General features: G+C 41.0%; 1 long non-coding RNA gene across 1 annotated transcript in view; it reads left to right on the top strand.

Annotated features, from left to right (window-relative positions):
- LOC130157468 (uncharacterized) overlaps positions 1–22177 on the top strand; it is a 136698-nt gene that overhangs the window by 32297 nt on the left and 82224 nt on the right. Inside the window, exon 3 of the long non-coding RNA XR_008824891.1 lies at positions 3552–3581. This is a non-coding gene — a long non-coding RNA (uncharacterized LOC130157468). The remainder of the gene's footprint in view (positions 1–3551; positions 3582–22177) is intronic.

Genomic DNA, 22177 nt, shown 5'->3' with positions numbered 1-22177 from the left:
ACAATATGGACTATATGATGCTTATATGCAGCATTCATATAACTTTCACATGCCATCTGTTGCAACATCTATAACACAGTGCTTAAATTTGTGAAGGAAAGCTGGGGGAATGTCTTTGCACCAAGGACAGACAGTATATTTTTGTGAGAATCCCTTTGCATTCAAGATATTTTCAAATTCCTGCTTACTAGCGTGCTACTCGGTGCTTGACTAAACCTGAGACGCAATATCTAAAACTGGTATTTTTTTTTTGTCTGATGTTTGGACTGTACTCTGGTTCTGCTACCTTAAGTTTCTGTGCATGTGCAGTGGGGAGTATAAAATGGGAAATTTTCAAAGGTCCGGTGGGTCCTTCAGTGGCAAATTACTTTTGAAATTCTATTTGGCATTTCCATAAGGCCCCCAAATATTCTTGGCAATTTACAATAGTCCTTGTCCCAAAGCATTTAAAATACATCTCAGATGTGCTTAGAATAATAAAGCTAAAAACAGGGAGAAAAAAGGAATTAAATAATTCAGGATATAGTTAGATCAGTGATTATTCAGACATTCATTATTTTATTTTTAAGGCTTAGATGGAAGGACACTTTACTTTTAATTATTTTTTATTGACTCACAGATTGTGATAGTGTAAGAACTGTTTCAAGAAGTCAGATTTGAACTAGAGGAGGGTTTCACATGAAACATGAATGTTTTTGAGAGAAAGAGTAATAAACACTAGACTTCATTATCTAGTACAAATACTGGAAGCAAAACAGTTCATTGATCTTCTCATCAGTTTCTTTTTTCCAAATATATGAGTGTATTTGCCCACCTGTGATTAAAACTGTATAAACTGTTTCCGACTGGTTAGTTTAAATAAAACAGAACAAAAAGCTCTGTTTTACAGCAAGCAGAGAGATGCTGCAATATATGAGCAAGTATCAGCCAGCGGCTGTTTTGGAAAAAAAAAAAAGCATAAATCTGAAATAATGGAAGAACTGCTACTTTAAAAAAATTTAAACTTTTAAAAAACAACATGGATCATGTAGATTTGGTGCCTACTCACTGGAAAGTCACCAAATCTCACTTGTTTTGCTTGGGCCTCACTCAAACATAACTGGCCTCAAGCTAGTAAGCAAGCCAGCAAATGTCCTGGCTTGTAAAGAAATCTGATCCAACTCTGTAAACCGAACCCAGCCTAAGAGCGGTGGTGAAGGGAACATATGGAAAATTAATGACAGATAATAGAATGGTGGGACAGCCTTAAATAAAAAAATAAATAAATAAAAATTGTTATTAAGTTTATGCAACAATTCCAGCTAATGGTCTTTTGAGTTAAGAAAGTTACAGAGTAGCTGAGTGTTGTTTTTAACTTTGCCAGCACCTAAACTCTAGAAATGGCTGCTGTGTTGTTCTTGCTCCTCTGCAGCCTGAAATTCCCCACTGCACATTCTTAATTGATACCTGTAGCAGAATTACTTTATAAGCTGGTTCAGCTGCAACAGGCTCTGGGAAGCACAGAAGTTCTGGTCCCACCTGTTTAAATAAATGGGAGCCTCAGGAACAGGAGTGGATTGGAATTTGCTTGGGCTCAAACTGGGTGTAACAGCAAAAGCCTGGCTGAGAGCTACAAGCCTGGCCAAGCACTAGGAGGAAGATGTAAGTGCAGTGTGTATGTTTTCTTTCTTCTCTGTGGACCTCCAGGCATTTTGCAAAGATAAGATGCTTGTGGTACAGTGTCCCAGATGGGCAAACGGTCCCAGGGAGCTTGTAGTTGCACAGCCCCTGTCTGGTAGAGGGAGTGGGTTTCACAATGGAAAGGAAAGAATTATTTTGAGGGAAATGTATTTATTTCTGGGATACTGAAATCACATTTCTATTTAGCTGATGGCCTGGGGATGCTTACCTAAGGTAAACTTTGAAACATGGCACCATAGAGCAGTTATTTTGTACCAAGAGAAAAGTGATCTTTTACCCTCCTGTTCTTCCACTTTTGTTTTATTGAAGACCAGCTGAAACATTAATATTTTTCCTGCCTGGACCCTAAAATGTCCTTCTCTCCTTTGTTTCTGAAGAATCACCTGTTTACAGTGGAGGAACATCAAGCTGCCTTTATTGCTGAAAAATTCAGGTGTCTTCATTCCTAATCACCATGTCCAGCCCCCCTGCATATTTAACAGACCATGCAGTTCTGAGGTGGCCTGGATGATTCTGTTTGGTGAGCTGATGCCTCTCTTGCTGAAGGTTTCCGGTACATTTTAGGAAAAATAGCAAGGATGTTAGAGGGAGAATGATAGGTGGTATTCTCCATCTCTTTATTGCTAAGTGACTTGCTATGGCTGCTGGATTATTGTCTTTGTCTCCTGGTGAGTAACCTAGCAGGAAGAGCCCTAGCTTTTATTTTGTGGTTGTAACCTCTGTGCAGGAGAACATTTGTTTGTGTTACTTAGTCTTAAATTTGTCTTTTCTCTGTTCTTTTATAAGACAAAATGAGGACTGTATGCTGTAATCCTTGCGAAGCCATTCCCATTTCCAGGGAATTTATCATAAGAGTAGCTCAACATTTAGAGTATTCCCCATTCCTTGCTCACACTTGAAATATGGAGCATTGCACACCCTGTTATTACATAAAAGGCCACGTCAACTGAAATGGAGTGGCAGCAAAAAGTGTTTCATACATGGCTGTGAGAGAAGAGCAGACACTTACCCTGCTGAAAAGTAGCAGTATTACCAAACACATTTCTGGCTGCACCCATCCTGCTCACGTGAGCAAATGTTGAGGTTGATTTGCCCACTCAGAGAACTTTTAGGGCCAACAGCTGGGCAATTCACCTGGTCATTTGAGTGCTTTAAAAAACAACCAAAACCTCTTGTTGTGCCATTCAACATACTTTTTTCTTTCTGAGCCTGTTGCTCTATGCCAAGATAATATCTTACGGTCTGTGCCAGAAGAACCTTGAGGAGGCTCTGGAGAGGGCCAGGCTTGCCACAGACTCCTGAAGATCATGCACTGGGGGTTTCTGGCATCAGCTCTGAGCCTCCCTCCCTGGTGTCTCAAATCTCAGAAGAAATGGATTTTCCAAAAAAAGCTTTTCAGTTGCCTGTCTGCATCTTTGTTGCAGTTTAAAGAAATGTACTGGGATCAGGGTGTAAACAAACCAGTGAATTCTGTATCTTACATTAAATAGATGATCACTTTAGATCATCATAAGGATTCATACTAACCATAAAAATTGATGTCCATAAAACTAAAAAAAAATTGCTAACTTGTATAGAAAAAAAAATGAATACGTAACACAAGCATGTAAATACACATTATATATACACATACATAGCGGCAGTAGTAATACCAGTAGTGCAGCAGAAAGCCTTAACTGTGTGTGGGGTGTGGGGGTGATTTAGCAGGCAATTTTTTTTCCCTGAGAAGTAACTTTCAAACCACATGGCTCAAAGACTGGGAATTGGTATCAGTGGGGAAGGAAAGAAATAAGAAATGTTTAGAAATACCAATGTTTCCAAACATAAATATTTCCATTTCTGGTTTGATAAATCTTTTTAAATCCTTTCAGGTTCCTGTGGAGGAGTACAACAGCCCAAAGGTAAGACTTATGATGTAAAAGAGTGTTTTCTGTGACCTTGGCAAACCTAAGAGCTGACCGAGAGAGGTGATGGCTCCAGAGTGCGCAGTGCATGTTTTGCTTTTCTAATGTCTAGAAGATTCAATACATCTGAAATATAACAAAAAAATTTCCTGCGGGGCAGTGGAGATGTCCTACTGACAGGAGGGAGCTGTATTCTTTTCTCATCACCTCATAAACAGTGGGGTTCCGACTGAGGATGTTAGGTAATGCTTGCCATATACAGAACTCAAAGAGGGTATTACTTTCATTGTATAACCCTTTGAGATCTGAGGCGGTGTTGTTTAACAAAGCATATTGTTTTTCCCTCTTGCTTTTACTGAGCTTTGATGCTGATTTTAGAACTTGACAGCTGTGTTTGGACTTGTCTTACATCTCTCATACGGGGAGGGGGGGGGCGGGGGGCAGGCATACAGATGTTTGGGGCACCAGGCAACATAAACTGTGTGGAGGGAATAGAGTGGGGAGGAATAGAGGCAAGGTTTGCCTTGGGAAATTGTGGGATAGGACCACAATGATGAACTTCTAGCCATCCTTCTTTTGGGAGTCTCCTTAGAGCTGAATGAGGTGCTGGTCCCCTATACCCTTGCCCAGGAGAACTGTGTGCCTCGGAAAGGGACTCATTGCCACCTAATGCCACGGTAGAAAGGTGTGCGGTCTGGCTAGGCACCGTGCTTTGGGAAGATCCCTGTCTTCGCTTGGGATTGTGATCCCAAAGACCTTAAGAGACTGACAGTACTGCTTGATCTTCCCTGTAATGCTCTTCATTGTGACACTATTAGGTATGAGCATTTTGTGTGGCAAGATAAATAAGGTGAAACAATATCTATTACGAATAGACTCTGAAAAAGTCAGAACTTGTTACAGCTATTGTAATAACTGAAAAGAAAATAAACTATCATTACTTTCAAATCCCTAACATCAAACTAAAGTTAATTCTTGCAGAATATTAACCTACTAACCTTTTTCAGTTCATCCCTTATGGCATAAAGAGAGCTATAAAGAGTTCATTTTTGTTCACTAGCTGAGTTTTTTCAGATGGTCCATCTTTGAATAATTATGAATACCTGGTTCAGTATCTGAAAACTGTGGTGTTCCCCCGTCTCTACAGATACCTGAGGAGAATGTCTTGAATAAGTCAGTGGGACTGCACACAGGGAACCAAAGACTGGGGCAAAAATAGAAAAAGAGAAGGAATCAAGGGACATTCAAAATTCTGATGAAATAAAGAAGTCTGGCATAATCCTGATCAAGGTCTGAATCACTCTTTTTTTTCTTCACTGTCCTATTTAATGACAGAAGACCCAAGAATATTCATTCTTCTCAACTTCTGCAGGACACCATGCAAACAAGGGCTCTTCATTAATTGTGTGTCACAATATTGTTTGTTTGTGTTTGTTTTGCCTTTGGAAGAATGATCTTTCCATGGTGTTTGAGTAAGTCACAGCACTCTCAGGAGAGGTCTCCTGAGTTTCAGCAAGATTATAATCTAAAGGAAGATGCAAAACCCCAGGTCCCTTTAGATGTTTCTCTCTATGCTGTTTATGTACATTCTTGTTTCCAAGCCAGAGTGAATCTTACAAGTACAGAGCCTCTGTAGCAAATCCCCTGTAGGAACGCCACCTCCCCAGACCAGGAGCATGTCTGTTCTGTAAATACATTTCCCCCACTCTGATATGGGATGTCTTCACCTTTGTTTTCTCACCTTCTCTTCAGAATTTGTTTGCCTTTGGCCACGGAAGAATGGGACATGTTGGGCAATCCTTGCCACCCATTGAATTAATTTTGATTGAGTATCGGAAGCAAGGATAATTCAATGGCTACTATTATTAACCATTTCACGACTGATCAGTTTAGCAGGAACGTGAAAACAGTGTACTTCTAAGCCAACATAATATTATCTGTCACTGATTTGCATCATTTGTGTCCTCTATAAATGGAAATTAGCAGTTCATAGGCCTTATTTGGGCACTGCACACAGAATGTGCATATATTCTCGCAAAAAAACCCCATATTACAGGATTGTTGCTTCTAACCTAAGATGTAAACCAAATACACCCGGTAGCTTAGCCCCCAAGTTTGGGTCATCTTAGAGAGGAAATATCTAAAAGTTATTCAAGTATTTTGCAATAATTAAGAGCCAGAACCAAATTTCATTGCTTGCAGTGTTCTTCAGTTCCAAACCACTGTGTCTGGTAGAAATATCTGGAATGTGGAGTATTGTATTTAAAAACAAAGCAAAAGAATCCTTAATAGTCACTCTACCATTTAGCTAAACAAAATCCTGTACCCACACCATTCTGGAAGGGAAGAGTGGTGAGGATGGGAGAAGTAGTGGAAAAAAAAATCTGAAGTAAAACCGTGTGTACAGTGACCAGAATTAATCACTTTGAGGTTTGGAACAAAGATGAAAATATAAATTAAACAAAACTGCCTTTATCCCACAAAACATTTAAAATGCTAGTTACAGAATTCGGAGGGTCCAGTGTTTAGTTCCAAAGAAAACTGTATGAAAGGCCAGGAAGCCACTTCTGCTTGGTTACCCTTACACTAAAGATCAAAGCAGAAAGGTATCTCATTTCCATGTATAACTTTGAAGTATTTTGTAAAGAAAGTCAGAAAATGGATCTTAAGGGTAGTTCTTACTAGCCTGCCTTGCATCAGAGGAATGTGTAAGAAAACTATGTCTCTTTCCTGGAAGATGTACCAGTATGTATTGTAGAGCAAACTTCTTCATTTGTCTCCTGTAATTTTTGGTTTGTAAAGACCAAGAAATTCAGACAGGTTTTTTTATCAGCTCGGGATCATTTTTTTTCCCCTCCAGTGTTCTCATAAACCTTCCATATGCTTCTACATCCATGTCTTGTTTTCAATTTTGGTGAAGGTTTTTTTTTTTTTGAGTCTCATAAAATTCTAATTTATTGCAGCTTCTTTTTATGAAATGGAAAGGGAAGAGGGAAGGAGGGAAGTATTCAGATAGCATGTGCAAGGCAGTCCCAAGGAATGCATCTGTGAATTTTAAATGGTCAGTTTATCAGCCCCTGCTTCAGTTATTGGCAACAACTTTTCCTTGTGTGTGTTCTCACTGTGTGCATAGAAAGACTAAGTGACTAAGCGGACTAATATACACTCATTTTTGGGGGTATGGAATTCAAGTGCTGAACTTCTAAAACTTTTAAATAGGCCATACTAATGCATAAAGTGCATCCTGAGAGATGGCAAGGAGAACCTGCTGTCCCAATGTGCCACATCTGGCACTACTTGGTAATAACTTCTCATGCATTTTTGTGCATTACAGTCCTTGAATTCCACTCAAATCCAGAAGAGGAATGTTAACTTATTGAGTAGCTGCTGGTTTCATCAGCATAAATGAGTGCATGTCTGGTAGGGCAGAAGCCAGAGCAGAAGATCCTAAGGTGCCAAATGAGTATACCAAAATCAACCTCAAGCAAGGTCTGAGTAGCACCCGAGAGCATGGTGAACGCCCAGATCTATCTGCTTCTTGTGCACATGGACTCCTGCACACAAAGGGATGTCAAGGGACAGCCTAGCTGGATGTGCCTGTAGGGAACAGAGCACCAAGTATATTTGAATGTATTTCGGTATATGGGCTTATGCATAAATTGATTTGCATTTTTACATTTGCTCTTTGCTTGGATAGCAAAACTGGTCTACAAACTAATATCCCTCTGCTTAAACAATGAGGTCTCCTTTTCAGTCAGCAAACTGTCTGCATCCACAGCAGAGTGAGGGGAAATCAGATAGAAGAGCTTCCCCTCGATATGGTGTGCTCCTATAGCAGTCAGTTCTCACTGGCCTGCTGGGGACTGATTTCCATCAGTGAGCACCATTTGTTGAATACTTGTAAGACATGCCTTCCAAGATAGCAGCAGTACATCTCTCTGGAAGTCACTGATGACAGCTGACCCTTTCCTGGGTCAGGAGCAGAGGGTTTGCCTTGGAGGGAGCAGGAATACTTCCAGGCTTATATCCTTCCTGCTCTGTTCAGAATTGGATCAGGGACCAAACTGGACCAGAAATCCTGCTCTAGAGCAAGATTTCTACACAAAGGAGCAAAGCATATTTCCTGCCAGCATAGTTACTTTTCTTTGTCTTTCGCTAGTGTTAAGTTGATCAACCTGAATGAAAACCGCATACTTAAAATAGTGAAGAATTGGGGTGCTAATGCGTTATTGTGGTTCAAAGTTTCTGTGATATGTCAAGTAGTCCCTGACTTCAGCAAGGAACTACATCACTTTTACATAACTACGTAACGCACTGAAATTTTCTGTAAAACCTGTCCTGAGTTATTGGTATATTGCACCAGCACAACCTATATAGACAAAGGTGTCATCTGCCAAAGTGAGTAGTTTAAGAATTCTGTGCAAATGACATGTATACTTTTGCATATGTTCTATGTTTGATAGACATATATATACACACATGTGCAGGCATTCTCTGAACATATTCTTCTTTATGAACCTCTTCCCACTCTCTACACATGATTGTATATGTTAAGATATGTCAGTAGTACAGCACTTGTGTTGTTCAAATGTTTGGAGAGAAGATCTTCCTGGAAAAAGTTCATAGGGGTGGGTCAACGTAAACACTGAAAGAAGAATCCAAGTCCCGTAGCACATTTCAAATCTATTCTTGCTGAGGCTGTAAGGAAATACGAGAGAAGCTCTGCTGCAGAGAAACTGCTTGTCACTGGCCTTTCCCCCCCCCTAAATAAAACCATAGAATAGGCTTTTAACTGCTTTTTCTCCATAATAGCTACTTAACCCTGTTCACTATCATTAAGGGGAAAAAAAAAGAAAATTCCAAGCAAAATTCCTGCTCAGAGTAAAAGGTATAAATTAAAACAAAGTGCGCAATGCACACCCTTTTCTTTCCTTCCTGTTTTGTTTGGTGTTTTCTAGCTCTGCTTTTCGGACAGCTGAATGGGGGCTGGGAAAGTGTTTACAATATTTTCACATGATTGAGATGGCAGAGTTTTTGCACTCCGTGAAAGGCCTTCTGTTTTCAGATGGCATTGAAAGTTTACCGTCTTTCCAGACAAAAGGAAGAGAGCCCATTGCCAGCGGATGAGTAATGGGCATGGCCTCCGCACAATACCTCCTATCCAGTCCTAAATCTACATGGTGTTCTTAGGCTTCCCGGCTTCTCCAAAGCAACCTTTGTCTCTGCTCTGGGAGACCAAAACTGCTCGTTGGGCAAGTGGGGATGCAGCCAAGAGGGGAAGGCTCAGTGACAACAGTTGCTCAGTGCTCACTGCCCAGTATCTGCCTTCTTACTATGCTACTATAATAGCTGGAAACCTATCAACAATTGGGCATCTTCTATACAAATATGCTGCAGACCATCTGTATAGTTTTCAGTTCCAGAAGATTCCAGTAACTGACTAAGTTTTAGTACATCTTTTTTTTTTTTTTTTTTCTTGTTAATCTGATGGGCTGCCCTGAGATAAGTGACTAAAGCAAAAGCTTGCCTTAATCACTTTGAAATTAAAACTGCACAGAAGTTGCCAATTCCTGTGTTTGTTTTCTTACAAGCAACTTGAAGCAGGCATTTTCCACTGTTAATGTATTTTAGGTTCTATTAAGTAATGTGGTTTTTTGTCAGAAAAATATTTTGGTGAAAATGATTGCTAACATAATCTTACAAAATGTTAGAACAGACAATTCTAAGGTTTGTCCAGAGAATCTGTGTGCTGCTTGGTGTTATAGAGACCAGTAGGTAATTTTTTTGTTGTTTCCCATTTAAAATTTCCTAGAGCTTGTCCATTTAGAATTTATCTATATGTATGTACGTGCATGTAGGCTACATGTGTGGGATGTGCGTGTGCTTGAACATGTCTGTCTACCATCTAAAAGAACTTGCATTTCACTCTCATGTACTACAAAGGGCACGAAAAAGAGCTTTCTAAGAATAAACTAAGCATTCATTAACTAAACTTAATTTTGACTGTGTGCTCAGCTAAGAATTGTCAGTATTAATTTCTTATTCTTTCATGCTAATTTGATGTTGCCCAGCGACTGGTTTATTGTTGTCAGGAAAAGAGATGCAAAGACATAAAGGATGCTGGATTTCTTAAGGGTTGGTTGTAGCTGCTATCAGCAATTCACTGATTAACCTGTAGTAACCTATAGTGCTGACAGTCCGGGGTATACAAGCAATGCATTAAAGTTATTAGCAAAACTATTTTCTAAATTACCTGAGTAGAGTTTTCAAGGTAGCTAATTCTATTCTTTGGACTGGGCGCTTTTTTTTTTTTTTCCTTTTTTTGAGGAGTTAACTGTGTAAAACAGCATTAAAATAATTTGGCTTCATTTCCTCTGCTGAAAGAGCAAGTCAGCTGAAACTTAGACTTTTTGCTGAGAGAGGGGGAAAAAAAAAAGAGGTAGTTTTTCTTTTAAAGAGCATGACCATACACATTCCACTCTGGTGCCTTTAAAGGGGACTTCCCTGTTTTAAATGCCCTCGAGCACAGAAATACCAACACCTCTTAATTGTTTAATATATTACAGCCTAAAACATTTACAGAAGTGCTTTCCAAGTATTTCACTGTTCCAGGTGCTTGGTCCTGCACCTCCTAAAATAATAGGCTATTTCCCCTCAATTTTCATGTGCTTGGTGCCACAACGAGACATATGCTCTGTATCAAGGGAAGGGGAAGTGAGAACTAAGTGGGACTGCCTGACATTGATGCTTACACTTGCGGCATACACAGACTTCTCTATCTTGCGTCACACAGCTTGTAAAGAAAAAAAACCAACACAGTGGCCTGTACTTGGACTGTGAGATCCAAGGAGAAAAATATCATATTGTTAAGCATTTGAATGTCACTCTGCAGAAAGACCCCTTATTACTGTGTCCTCTGAGCAGCACCACAAAAAGAATAATAGTTCTAGTGATCAGCAGTGCTGAACATGCACCAGTCCGTGATACAGCCGTCTTGTGGCCATCTTAAAGCCATGCTCCATACTGTATTCATTGTTGCGTGGAGGTGATGTCAAGCTAAAGTCTGATGTTTGTCACATGCCACCATGCTTCAGACTGAGCAAAAAAATGTATTCTGAAAAAGCATGACACCTTATTTGATTCAGTGGGGGCAAAGTAAGATACAACCATTTGCTTGGCCTATGCTTAACTAATTTATTTTTCAACTTCTTTACTAAAAATGAACTCTTGCCCGCTGGAGAAAAAAATACCTTAATATAGAAATACACAGGGCTCCCTAGGCTCCTGTGGGACTCTGCCCTGACATAACAGGGTCCAAGGTACTCCGTCAGTCTTATTATCACATTGTACTTCTGCTAAGAGTCTCAGATGTCGCCTGCTCACAGGCTGTGCAGTTCGGACATCCACATGCCACGAGCACAGGTAACCTGAACACACAATGATTCAGTGCGTGGGCACAGAGTGAAACTGGGCAGTCAAAGGGACGTTGTCTGGAAATACCTGCCAAAAAAAATCTCCCTTCTCCTTGAAAATCCTCCCTACTGTAATGCAGATAGTTTAAGGAGTTGGGGTCTCAAGCCCTTCTTCTGATAACTCTCTGTAAGGGAGCAGAAGCTGGACACAGTTTCCAGTAAGGAGCTGAAGGGAGGGTAGCTCTGGCTGACCCTAGGGAGGAGATAATGTGAAGTTAAACAATTCTGTGAGCGGGGAGGACTGAATCTTTCTGTGGCTGCAGTTTCAATCATGCAGTTCCCTGCTAAGTTGCCTGCCATCCCTTTGAACCCACGTCTCCCATGTGACAGAGCAGTGATCTGGCTGCTGAGCCACTAGACTAATATTGTCCTTTTAATCTCACAAAAATGTGTTATAAAAGAGTTTGATTCACATGAGAAATTAAGTATAAGATCTGTCCTCATAAAGACATTATACCATGAATGCTCTCTTTCTGCTGGCTGCAAGAATAGGTGGCTCAAGGGTGAAAGGCTAGCATTTACATTTAAATACACCTATTGGAATCACACAAACAGAAGGCTAAAACTACTGCTCCCTCTGAATGCTTTTAGAGTTGCTGCTTTTTTTACACAGCAGCATCTTTTTCTTTCTTTTTTTTTTTTTTCCCCGTCATAAAAAATGGGAAACGAGATCCTTAAGAACCCATAAATTTAAACAAAGAAGGTCTTTGTGCCTGCAGGATAAATGGATGAACCTTTTCAAACTAATTATTTTACTTTTTTCATCTGTATGTGCGGCTCGGGAGGTGAAATCCAGATATGAACCAGAGCTTTCTCTGCTGTTACACTTAACTGGTAGTGCTGGCTGGGTGTGATGCTGTTTACATTTCCCAGAGAAAGTGAAATGCACTTTTTTTTTGTGTCTGCCAAACCCAGACTTACCCTGTGATAAAACAGAAAGCTCTTTACCACCTAGAGAAAACAGAAACTGAAACAGGGTGGAAAGAGCTCTTGGTGCCAGGGTGGCCTGGCAGCCAGGGTGCAAGCTCAGTGAAAGACACACACTTGACCCAGGGCTTCATCCCTTTCCTCTCTGACATCTTCCTCCCCTCCACACAGCGACAGAGGCTTACAGGCTGGAGTTGCAAAATCTCTGGGGTTGCCTTTGCCCTCTGGGGCCTCTAATTGAAACTGGGGGTGGTGGAGGTGGTGTGGGGGGTGTGGGGGTGTGTGAAGCTCTGTACTTTCCTTGAATTTTTCCTCACATTTTTTGATGGCTCTTTTATCATGATTTTCAGCCACCCAAACAAGGGCCAAAACCAAACAGCATGAATAAAAGCCTTTAAAAACACAATGTAGCTAGAAACCACCAATCAGGAGCTGCATTCTGAACAATTTTTGCACACAGTCCATAATCTGTATGAAATTACCACATAACATATAGCTAATAACACTAATCATTAAATATGTTCCAGATGCCTCTGAACAGTGAAGAACTTAAAATCCAGTTCTGGATGTGGCAGTTTCTTAACATTTGGTTAATAGTTTTTCCTTTGAGTATGTATGTAAAACTGTTGCCTTAATATATAACTTTGGACAGTGGTCAGTGCTAAAGCATTTTTATAAACTTAATGAAATGGGCCTTAGAATCTCTTCTAAGTGGAGTGAAATGGTCAGATCTTCAAATTGCATGCAGAGAAAGAAGCAGCGAATGAGTCTGTATGTCCATGTTCAGTAGCCTTCCATGGGTCTTTTTTTTTTTAGAGCATAATTGTATTTTGTTTGAATTTTTAATAGTTTTGGCCTTTACAGCATTGTATGGCTGTATAAAACAAAACAGAATGTCCCTCAGTCTTCCTAGTCCATCATGCATTAGTCTTTACTAGTACGTCATACAAGATCTTATGTTCTGAGAAATGCTGAATAATTATTTCCTGTATACTTTCTTCAATTTTATTTCAAGTACTTATCTTTTTTTCCAAAAGAAGGAATCCTCTGTGACCTAAACTCTCCATGTAGAGAAGTTTTTCTCCACATGAGATAATCCTTGTTGCACCCTGTTGTAGCCCTCCTCCTCCTGCTAAGCCATTGTGGAGGTGAGGGGTGTACTCAGTAACCACCATGAACTTATGAAATAGCAGAATGACATCCTCTGTGTTGTTCTCCTTTCCCTTCCAAATGACTCCTGATATCCTGTGTGCTGACTGCTACCAAGCATTAGGATGATGTTTTCATGGAGTTTAAAGGTCCACTGTAAGAAGGAATTGTTCTTCTTACATGGAGATATAGGGCCACATTACCTGAATTCAGAGGATTCTGTGTCCTCTACAGGGCAGTTTAGACAACCTAAATTTCATGCTGATGTTTTGATCCTACAGTGCAATGAAGGTGCCTCAGTGTTCCTGAGGGAGAAGTCCCTTCCAGCCAGCCAACAGCCAATATTGTGTACGTCAGCCCACTGAAAATTTAGGTAAAAATTATCTTCTGAGGAATAAAACACCAAGTAAAGCTCAGTTTTAAAAAGTGGAGGGGATGGTAGATGCTCTGCAGTTCTGGTTCCTGGCCTCAGTTTCCTGTTTTCAATAATAGCGTAACATGAAATATCAAGTTACTTCCAAGAGAAAAAACCAGAGTCTATCTGCTGCTACTATCTGATAGGTTACTCCTTTCTCTTGTTTCCTTAGTGGATACTTAAGTGTTTCTGAGGAAATGTGGCAACTTCCAGGTCAAAGAAGGAAGCCTGTAGTTGCTTTTGAGTTCTCCTATCATTAAACTGTGTGGCCAGAAGATGGTCCAAATGGCTGTTTGAGGTTAGAATCAGACACCTCCATTCCAATTCAGGCAATATTACTGGATATGGGCCAAGAATTTATGCTAGAAGTTTGCTATCGTTAAGTTATATCAAGCATAGCTCAACTGAAATCAAATACTTATTTACTAGCTTAAGGCTCTCATTTCACACTCTGAATGAATAAAATATAGCCTGACAAAACAGAGGTTGTGAGACAAGTGCAAGCTCTACTTAGAGGTTAACAACTTGATTTCTCTCTCATACCAGTTTTACGGTCATTTAGCTCCATTGACTTCAGCAGAATGAGTCCTGATTTACAGCATTGCTTCAGAGCGGGTTTAAAGCTGTGTTATACAATAGCCATGCTGGTGCCAGGTCTTTGGGAGCAAAGCATGTTTGCATTGTGCATGCCACTACTATCGGTTCTGAGGCCCTAAAGCAAATCTTTATTAATTTTTGATCCATAGACAATAGATTCTTAATAATTTATTTGGGTTTCTCATTTGTTGCCTTACTTTTATGATTTAGTATCAGTTATGGGTTGGTTTCTTTCCATGATTTGTCATTTACCAAGGTAACCCTGGGGTTTCATATTAAGTACATAGGTTAGAGGTTTACAACAAAGTTCAGATTTATGCGCATTTTTGGTAGGAACAGACACCCTCAACCTGAAATTAAATCTCAAAAAATGCTGTCAAATTTAAAAACAAAAAGCTAGCAACAAACAAGATAGAATTAGTTATTTTAGAAACTACCTGGAAACTAATTTATCTCCTGTCACCTCTCCCAAGTGTGATTTTAAGTTCCCACACAACAGGCTACCTTCAGAGTCTGATGTGCACCACCATAGGAGGTTTCTGTGCTGCTTCTTACCTCATACTGTCTTCCTAGTGTAGAGCAGGCAGGAGAAAACCTCTGAGTGAATCCATCTGATCAAGGAATGAGGATCTGTGTTCTTAGCTTGACTCGAGTTGACACAAAATATTTTTACTGTGGGAAAGCTAAGCAAGCTGAACATGATAAGCCTGCAATCCACTGCTAGGTAGATACAACTGTGCCTGTTGGAGCTTTCCTTTAGGAACTTTAGCTCATGTGCACTGAGGATGTGGAAGAGCCGGTCTGTCACTGGGAAGCTGTAGGAGGATCTTATCTTCTTTGTGAGCCAGCCCTCACCTTCTTATCCAGTGCAATGGCCATGTTCTTTGGAGAAGAGATCAGCTAGCCTTCTCCCTTCTCTTTCCCCACAAAATAATCTGCAGTGACGCAGAAGCATCAGGAGTGCAATGCAGTGGTGAAAAGGACTTGCTTCCTGAGAGATTTCATTGTTTCTCAGTTCCCACCAGCAGAAACTTTAAACTAATGATCTTTCCAGAACATGTAAGCCAGCTGAGCCCAACATTCATGTTCATGTTGTGATGATCTGATATTGTGTTATGAGTATTTCTAGCAGAGACTGTATTTTGCAACATCATATTAAGGATAATAGTCAATTAAACCATATTCCCTTTTCTCCCTAAAACACAACCTCCACCATAGTTATTTATGCAATAGATCTTGGGGTCTTCAAGACCTTTACAAATGCCAAGGTTAGTACAAGGCAGACTTTGCATAAGGAACCTGGCGGCTCTGGTGTCACCTCTGTACTCTTTCTTTCCCCCCTCAAAATCCAGGCTTTAGGGAGGGGATAGAAATTTTTTCTTGTGTGCCTGGTTTGCTGGGGGAGAGCCACATAGCTGTGGTCTGTTTGCTCAACATTAGCTGTGCTGCCCAAGTGTGAAAGCAAGCATGGAGGGTAGATTGTCCCTGACTTCTGTGGGATCTGGAGCGGATCCATGAGGAATGCTACTGTTTTCAGCACTTCCCTTGCTCTGCCTAAGACCACGCACACTGAGATATGAATGTTGTTGCAGCTGCCACATACTATACATAAGCCACATGTTTATGGTTATTGCTTTAAATGAGAAGGTCTTTGTTTAAAATGTTTTCTTCCATCTAGAACCTACCGGGTTTTGTGTGATACTTAAAGAGTTTCTATTTTTAATGTTGTTAAGAGTGTACCTGGAATTTACATAATATCACAGTCTGTATTTATAAAAAAAGACCAACCATATATATATTTACGTACAGTGCAGACATCTTTACAGTAACAGGGAACCAGCCCCGAATTAATTGAAACAAATTGACCTATTCATTCTTCAATTGTTTGTATCATTTTATGTTGTGGTCTGTTCGTTAATTCTAGGTCTGCTTCAGTCAGCTCCCAAAATAACAGTGCTTTTCTTTGGAATATAATGAATTGTGTTGCGTTTATGAGAGCTGCATGGTTAAAGCACGTTATTCCTATCACCCTGCTATACACCATGTCACACTGCCAGTGTTTGGACTGAACATTGACTGCTGGCTTTGCAAGACTGGAAAGAAAGACCTGGACACTCTGCCTACATCTAAACTATTAAACAAAATTAGTCAGAGACTTTTTCTGGAGGCCAACTGGCATGGAAGAGCTTGCATTCACACAGTTAAACTCTGTTACCCTCCAAATCACAGTGACCACATCCAAAATACCTATTGGAGAAGGTCCCTGAACCAGGTTAATACCCAGGCTTTGCTTTGGCATTGTCTGGAAGAGCACAAACAGGTTTGGGGCAAAACTATGCCAGGGACCAGTTTAGTAGTATGACCAGTTTCAGGCCTGTCCCTTGCTGGTCCAGTTTAGTTTTTTTAGTGTCAGAGTGAAACCTCAGTAATTCTGCCAGGAGTCAATGGAAAACCCCTATTGGCCTCATGGACCAGAAGCCACTTGGCCTCATTGACCAGAAGCCACTGGGAAATATAATCATTAGTTCACCTCCTTCGCATTTGAATTCTTTTTCTCTCATTCTGTTTTTTACCAAATGAGTGCTGAAATTAACATTCTGAAAGTGTTATAGAGCAATAAAATTGGGTTGTTGCCTGCTCAAAACTTGTTAGTTTTGAACTACCAAGAGGTTTTCCCCACAAGCTGAGGTTCTGGAAAAGCCAGCTTCAGCTTTCTTCCCTGATGGAGGATCTCCTACGGCTTTGAGCAAGTAACTAAGATCTTCTGTGACTCAGCACCCTATTTGGATTAAAGGGTAAAAAGCTGGGAGGTGTTGAGATACAAACACACCAGGTGCTCGAGGTCACACACACATGCTAAACTGGTGTGAACATAAAACTCCCTTTGATTTCTGTGGCAACTTTTTTCATGTGTCTGGGAGGGGAATTTATTATAAATCTTGCAAAAATGACATCAGTGTGTTCACCCCTGTGTCATGATGTTTTCACAGTCAGAGCACTGGAAGTGGGTTTAGATAAGCTTGAAGCCTCCTATAGTGTGAGGTAGAGCACCAGCTCCCCAAGCTGTGTTTCTAGGGCTAACTCTGCACCTGGTACATCAATTATCCCATGTAACACTGTCCTTCACAGCACTATGTTATACTTCTGCCTGCAGCAATATAAATAAGAATCAGGCAATTCATGCTATCATCTTTTTCTCTATTCCAAAGATAAATGGCAGTGGAAGGCCAAGTAGGTTTAAAAAGCTCATCATAGAAAATGATTATATTAGGCCATGCTGTATCACCGAGATTACAGAAAATTACCTACATGTATTGAATTAAGCCATGATTTTCCAGTGATCTCAGCAGCAGCAGCAGAATTGGGACATTTTAATCATTGTGTTATCAGTTTAGTAGGTAACTACTATACTGAATTGCTGCTCAAAATGAAAAACTGTATTGTTTTATCCATAAGGTTTCTGGTTTCTAGCACTAGCCTTTACTTTTCTTAGAGCTCAGACATACGATTGAATTACTGAAGCTGACAAATACTGATTTCAATGACATTTAAACTAACACATATTTTGCCTCAGGTTTGCAACAGACTAAGAGTGTGCTGTTAATTAATGTGGTCATTTGATGTGCAGCACCTTGCTGAACTATGAGAATGTGATTGTGTGCTTTTGCCCAATGTTCCTTTTAGGGTAAAAAGACTCTTTTGTTTCTTAATTGACCTATTCGTGAATCAGTCCCATAAAAGAGGCTATGGAGCCTGACATGTACGTAGTCATACCTGGCCCAGGCTATGCAAAACTTACTTAATGAAAATGTTATGAAGAAAAGGATAGAGTTGTAGTCCAGAATTATTTACTTAGAAATTTATAATTTTGTTCTGAGCTGGATTTTGAAAAGCAGGAATTATGTCAAAGCAGAGGAGGAACATTTGACCTAATCTACCTTTGTCTCCCTTTCCCTTCCCATTCCATGTTGCCCTTCAAGACTGAGGCACTCTCCCATGGATGCTTGCATGTGGCAGTGGCTCTACTCAGACCTAGTGAGAACATTGCATCAGTTAGGGTTTGCAAGGCCATAATGTGTTTATTTTTGCAGTTTGATCTTGCAAGAAGCTGAGGAGGGCTTGCATCTCCCTCCTACTGATAATGGTAGTGTTGAAAGTGCTCAGTGCATTCCAGGGCAAAGCATTGAAGGCTTCCTTTGGAAGTACATGTAGATTCCTGGGTCTTCACTGGGGGAAAGCCTGGGCGTCCATTAAAAAAAACAAAACAAAACAAAAAACCCAAAAAAACCAAAAAAACCCCAAAACAACAAACCACCAAAACCACAACACAACAGTTGTAGTGGTCTAAACAAAATATAAAAATCCCAGTCTGGGTCCAAGCACTCAGTTTGGGGATCCTCTGGAATTAGACAGGGGCTCGAAGCTTGACCCAGGGGCTAGTATGTCCATGGCCTTTTTGTGAGCAGAAGGGTTCAGGATCTGCCCATGGGTGAGTGGGCTGTAGCATGTGAGGACATAGCCCAGTGGCCCAGACAGGTATTCCCTGCCTGCTGGCAGAGAGTATTGCCACAGGCTTGATGCTTATTCACACAGCTATGCAGCTGTCACCCCACGCTTCATCTCAGGCTCTTTTTGACCCTCTTTAGCTTTTTTAAAGCTGGAACCTTTCAGCTTATATTCTCTCTCTAACAATTTGCTCTCTTTTCCCCCCTCTCTCTCCTTCCACAACTGAACTTGCTTTGCCAAACTCCCCACTCTACCATCTATCCACCCCATATGTTTATATTTTCCTGTTGCTGAGGCATGTTGTGCTGACCTGCCTGGACAGAGCTCCTTTTTCATAGAGATAAACATGATGTCCCCTTCACATAGAGTTTCTGTCATGTGTGACCTTTCATCTTGAACTGCCGTGACCTTTTTTTTTATTAATGCTGTACTGTGCCGCTTGCAGAAGCCAGGAAAGAAAATCTTTTGTTTCTAGATAGAATACTGCTAAAGGACATGATACGGTCTTGTTTTTAATCCAGCTAATTAAAATCTGCATGTGCAGTGTAACTGAGAACGCAGCCTTCGCCCACCACTTTCCCACAGGCAGGGAATAAAGGCCTTTAGTGCAGCAGCAGCTAGCCACCCTTGGATAACAGAGAACAGAGCCCACAATTCATCCCAGCTTTCCTTATCATATCCGCAGAGGGCTTTCCCCTCCTTCTCTCCCCCCCTCCCCCCCTCCCCCCCTCCCCCCTTTCTCTCCATGGAATCACTTACTCTAGCTATGTGCCTCTATACATCACTTCAGAATGTAATCAAGTTAAAAATATGTTAGCTTGCATTTATCTATGCTCCAGTGAGTTCTGAATTTAATTCATTTGTAGTAAGGAAAAAAAAAAAGACGAAAGAGAAAGAAAAGGAAAAAAAGAAAAAGACGAAACAAAGAAAAAAGATAGAAGGGAAAGAAAAAAGAGAAAGAAAATATTCTATTTCTAATCAAATGTCAAACGTATTTATGTTAAAACTGTTCTGGCAAGAACTAACTGAATAGCGCAGTTTAGCAGTTCACACTTTCGTACGTTCATTATGTAGTTTTTTTTGGGTTTGCTGGACGGTTGTGGTTATTAGTAAGGCTGCCTTTTGTGTGTGTGTGTGTGTGTTGGGGAGAGGGTGCCATGGAATTTTTTTTGTGAAACATTTCCTTGGTTAGTTTTTCACTTGTTGCTTTTTGTTGGGTAACTGAAGTGGAGGAGGGACGAGGAGAAGGAGGGTAGCTGGGTGGAAAGAAGCAGTGAGGGCAGAATGGGAAGCACTAAAATTGAGCCTCCACCTGTTTTCTTTCTTCAAGTCATGTTTTATATGATGATGATGAGGTCAACAGGGAGCATAAAAACGTGCCAGGAGATTCAAAACTTGGAAGGAGATTGTACAACATGAGTAGAAAATACATTTCAGTGCATTTAAAGCAGCCCTCCCCGCAAGCTCCCCCAGCAAAGCACACAAACAGGCTTTCTGTGGGCATTCCCTGGTAACCCACACAAAGAGCTGTTCAAACAGCTGTGCCTTCAGCTAAGCACCATCCACAGGCTGCTGCTGTGGAAAATGCCAATTTATGTGTGCTAACGTTCCTAACTCAAATTCAGTGAAATATACTTACAATTATTAAAGGAAGGGATTTCAAGACCTGAATAAATATGCAACATCTCAGGAAATTAATTACTTTATTTGTCCGTAATGAATAATTCATATGTATGTCGTACTCAGGGAATGATTAAAGAGATATGAAAAAGCAGAGTTTTGAAATCTAATAAAGCTTATTAGGTGACACCAGTCTAACTAGAGCCCCTAATGTAACTTTTTTTTAAATACCTATGTTTTTTAAAAACAGGGAACAGAACAACTAAAAGACATCAGAAGTACTGTGCTGGCCAAATATATATAAAGAGGTTATGTTGATCAAGTACAATAATGCTTTTCATCACAACTTGGTTATCTTATGCTGACCTCTATATGCACAAAAAGAGATCTGATATTTTTTCTGCTTTTAGTGCCTATGGAAGGATAGCATTAAATGAGAAATAGCTATTACTATACTTATATAACTCTGATATATTTATATAACATAATTAAATTACAGCAAGCATAAATTTTTATGTACTCTGGAATTAGTATCTAATCAGTAGAACAGTGATAACCAAGAAGACATTTATCTGCATTTTATCAATTTAAGATTTTCTTTTTATTTTTCTATTTTGAGGAATATATTCAATAATTGCTCTTTGATAGTGACATCTGCTTTGACACAATAAAAAAGATGTTAATATCAAGTTACATATTTTTATAAAATGGATGTTTGCTTATCACATAAGCAGTAGAGTTTACCACCTTTAGAAGATGGGGCAGGCACCTCAGGAGGACTACAAGGAAATCGTGAGGTTAAGTAGGGTAAAGATTAGAAAGGCGAAAGCCCAGCTAGAATTCAGGCTGGCCACTGCCATAAAAGATAAAAATTGTTTTTAAAATACATCAGAAACAAAAGGAGGGCCAAGGATATTCTGCATCCTTTATTGGATGTGGCAGGGGACTTTGCCACAAAAGATGAAGAAAAGGCTGAGGTGCTTAATGTGTTCTTTGCCTCAGTCTCTAATAGTAAAACCAGCCCCCTGAGCTGGAAGACAGGCATGAGGAGCAGAATGAAGCCCCCATAGTCCAGGAGGAAACGGTCAGTGACCTGCTGCTCCACTTACACACAGGTCTGTGGGGCCAGAGGGGATCCACCTGAGGGTATGGAGGCAGCTGGTGGAAGAGTCTGCCAAGCTGCTCTCCATCATTTATCAACAACCCTGGCAAACTGGGGAAGTGCCAAAAGACTGGAGGTTAGCCAACGTGACACCTGTATACAAAAAGGGCAGGAAGGAGGATCTGGGTAACTACAGGCTTGGTCTGACCTTGGTGCTGGGCAAGTTGATGGAGAGGATCATCCTGAGTGCCATCACCCAGTGTGTACAGGACAAGGCGATCAGGCCCAGCCAGCACGGGGTTATGAAAGGCAGGTCCTGCGTGGCAAACCGCATCTCCTTCCACAACAAGGTGATCCACTTCGTGGGTGAGGGAAAGGCTGTGGATGGTGTCTACCTGGACCTTAGTAAAGCCTCTGACACCATCTCCCACAGCTTCTCCTGGAGACACTGGCTGCTCACGGCTGGGACAGTTACACTCTGCGCTGGGTAAAAGGCTGGCTGGGCCGAGCCCAAAGCGCGGCGGTGAATGGGGTCACATCCAGCTGGCGGCCGGGCACAAGTGGTGCTCCCCCGGGCTCAGCACTGGGGCCAGCCCTGTTAATGTCTGTATCGGTGATCTGGACGAGGGGATCGAGCGCACCCTCGGTCAGTGTGCAGGTGACACCAAGCAGTGGGGAGCGTTGATCTGCCTGAGGGCAGGAGGCTCTGCAGAGGGTCTGGGCAGGCCAGGCCGATGGGCCCAGGCCGGTCGTATGAGGCTCAGCGCGGCTCAGTGCCGGGTCCTGCCCCTGGGTCACACCAGCC

The sequence above is a fragment of the Falco biarmicus genome, chromosome 12, assembly GCF_023638135.1.
Source record: "Falco biarmicus isolate bFalBia1 chromosome 12, bFalBia1.pri, whole genome shotgun sequence".
NCBI lineage: Eukaryota > Metazoa > Chordata > Aves > Falconiformes > Falconidae > Falco > Falco biarmicus.
Note: the sequence above shows the minus strand (reverse complement) of the source record. Positions and strands in the feature narration are given on the sequence as shown.